A 3,466-nucleotide genomic window follows, 5' to 3' on the forward strand; every position below is an offset into this window, starting at 1 on the left:
CTAGGAGGGGTTTCAATAACTCTTTTACTCAGCTGACCTACTTGTGCCTCCAAATTTCTGATGGAGGACCTTATTTCATTCATGAAACTGAGAGTGGTCTTAGATAGATCAGAGACTATGTTTGCTAACCCAGAGAGGCTCTGCTTAGCATTCTCTGTCTGTTGATGAGAAGAAGATGGAAAAGATTCGCTATTGCCAAACCTATTTCTCTCACAATTATTGTTGTTGAAGCCTTGTTAAGGCTTCTGTTGATCCTTCTATGAGAAATTTGGATGATTCCTCCATGAAGGATTATAGGTGTTTCCATATGATTCTCCCATGTAATTCACCTCTTCCATTGCAGGATTCTCAGGGTCATAAGCTTCTCCTTCAAAGGAGGCTTCCTCAGCACTGTCGGATGCAGCTTGTAATCCAGTTAGATTATGAGAAATTATATTGACTTGCTGAGTCAATATTTTGTTCTGAGCCAATATGGCATTCAGAGTATCAATCTCAACAACTCCATTCTTCCGAGTCATCCTATTATTCACAGGATTTCTTTCAGAAGTGTACATAAACTGGTTATTTGCAACCATCCCAATAAGTTCCTGGGCTTATGCAGGGTTTTCAGATGAAGGAATCCACTAGCAGAATGGTCTAATGACATCTTAGACAATTCAAACAGACCATCATAGAATATGCATATAATGCTCCATTCTGGAAGCATGTTAGAAGGACACCTTTTGGTTAATTGCTTGTATCTTTCCCAAGCTTCATAGAGGGATTCACCTTTCTTCTGTTTGAATGTTTGGACTTCCACTATAAGCTTGCTCATCTTTTGAGGTGGAAAGAATTTGCTCAAGAAAGCATTAACCAACTTGTCCCAAGAGTTTAGGCTTTCTCTAGGTTGTGAGTCGAACCATATCCTAGCTATGTCTTTTACAGCAAAGGGGAAAAGCATGAGTCTGTAGACCTCGGGATCAACCCCATTGGTCTTAACAGTATCACAGATTTGCAAGAATTCAGCTAAGAATTGATGAGGATCTTCCAATGGAAGTCCATAAAACTTGCAATTATGCTGCAATAGAGAAACTAATTGAGGCTTAAGCTCAAATTTGTTTGCTCCAATGGCAGGAATTGAGATGCTTCTTCCATAGAAGTAAGAATTTGGTACAGTATAGTCACCAAGCATCTTCCTTGCATCTCTGGCATTGTTGTTGTGTTCGGTTGCGATGTCTGCTTCTTTTTCAAAATTCTCTGTAAGGTCCTCTCCGAAGTGTTGTGCTTTAGCTTCTCTTAGCTTCTTCTTCAGAGTCCTTTCAGGTTCAGGATAAGCTTCAACAAGAATGTTTTTATCCCTATTTCTGCTCATATGAAAAAGAAGAGAACAAAAGGTAGTAGTGGAATCCTCTATGTCACAGTATAGAGATTCTTTGATGTGTCAGAGAAAAAGGAGTAGAAGAATGAGAAGAGAGAGGAGGTGAGTTCGAAAATTTTTTAGATGAGTGGAGAAAGAATGTTAGCAATTAAATAAAATAAATAGAAAGAGATGAGAGAGAAAGAGTTTTCGAAAATTTTAAACGAAATAACATAAAATTAGAATTTAAAAAAATTATTTAATTAAAAAGATTTTTGAAAAAGGGGTTAGTGATTTTCAAAAATTGGAAGTGGAAAAGTGGTTAGGTGGTTTTGAAAATGATAAGAAATAGTAATTAGTTGAAAAAGATTTGAAAATAATTTTGAAAAGATAAGAAGTTAGAGAAAAGATTTTGAAATCAAAATTTAAAAATATATGATTGAAAAAGATTTGATTGAAAAAGATATGATTTAAAAAAAATATAGTTGGAAAGATATGATTGAAAGAGATTTGATTTTTAAAATTGATGACTTGACTAAAAAGAAATTAAAAGATATGATTTTAAAATTTAAAGATTGAACCTTTCTTAAAAAGAAAGTAACAAACTTGAAATTTTTTAATCAAAACATTAATTTTTAGCAAGGATTTTTGAAAATGTGGAAAGATGAGATTTTAAAATTATGAATTAAAACATGAAAAATTGAAAAAAAATTGAATTTGAAACAAAATTACCTCCCCTGTGTCATCCTGGCGTTAAACGCCCAGGATGCTATCCATTATGGCGTTTAACGCCCAGAATGCTACCTCTTTGGGCGTTTAACGCCAAAATTCCTTCCTTACTGGGCGTTTTTCTAAACGCGCAGCTTTTTCTCTGTGATTCCTCTGCTGTATGTTCTGAATCTTCATTTCTTTGTATTATTTACTTGTAAAGAGATATTTTTTATTATTTTTTTCTTTATTTTTTGAATTTTTAATGAAGAGAGAGAAAAACAACAAAATGACACAAAACATAAAAAATTAAGATCAGAACAAGTAATGCATGCAAGAACTCTTTGAATGTCAAGATGAACACTAAGAACACTTTGAAGATCATGATGAAAATCAAGGACATATTTTTGAAAATTTTTAAGAAAAGAAAGATATGCAAGACACCAAACATAGAAATTTTTTGTGTTTAGACACTATGGATTTGAAAATGCATATGAAAAATAGGAAAAGACAAAAACAGGAGAATTTAAAGATCAGAACAAGGAAAATCATCAAGAACAACTTGAAAATCAATGAAGAACACAATGCATGAATATTTTTTTTCGAAAACTTGAGAAAATTTGAAAACATGCAATTGACATCAAACTTAGAATTTGACACTAGACCGAAACAAGAAAAACAAAATTTTTTGGTTTTTATGATTTTAAAAATTTTTTTATATTTTTCGAAAATAAAAATAAAAAGCTTAAACATAAAATAAAATTACCCAATCTAAGCAACAAGATGAACCGTCAATTGTCCAAACTCGAACAATCCTCGGCAACGGCGCCAAAAACATGGTGCACGAAGTTGTGATCATACTTTTCACAACTATGCACAACTAACCAGCAAGTGCACTAGGTCGTCCAAGTAATACCTTACATGACTAAGGTTCGATCCCACGGAGATTCTCGGCTTGAAGCAAGCTATGGTCATCTTTTAAATCTCAGTCAGGAGGATTCAAATGGTTATGAGATTTTGATAATTAATGGATAAATAAAACATAAAATAAAATAGAGATACTTATGTAATTCCTTGGTGAAAATTTCAGATATGTGTTTGGAGATGCTTTGTTGCTTTTGAACCTCTGCTTCCCTATTGCTTCCATCCAATCATGCGCACTCCCTTTCATGGCAAGCTGTAAGTTGGTGGATCACCATTGTCAATGGCTATCATCCATCTTCTCAGTGAAGATGGTCCAGCTACGGTTCTAACCGGAGGGCTAATCATCTGTCGGTTCTCACTTGTGTCAGAATAAGATCCATTGATCCTTTTGCGCACTGTCACTGCGCCCAACAGTCACGAGTTTGAAGCTCATCACATTCATCCCCTCCCAGATCCTACTCGAAATACCACAGACAAGGTTTAGACTTTTCGGATCTT

The 3,466-nt window shown here is 34.4% G+C and overlaps 1 non-coding gene across 1 annotated transcript; it reads left to right on the forward strand.

Moving 5' to 3' along the window:
• The first annotated feature begins 700 nt into the window (after positions 1-700).
• Positions 701-808, forward strand: LOC130971408 (small nucleolar RNA R71). Its single transcript, XR_009082629.1, has one exon. It is a non-coding gene; the product is annotated as a small nucleolar RNA R71 (small nucleolar RNA).
• Positions 809-3,466: the final 2,658 nt, after the last annotated feature.

The sequence above is a fragment of the Arachis stenosperma genome, chromosome 3 (assembly GCF_014773155.1).
Source record: "Arachis stenosperma cultivar V10309 chromosome 3, arast.V10309.gnm1.PFL2, whole genome shotgun sequence".
In the NCBI taxonomy this organism is placed as follows: domain Eukaryota; kingdom Viridiplantae; phylum Streptophyta; class Magnoliopsida; order Fabales; family Fabaceae; genus Arachis; species Arachis stenosperma.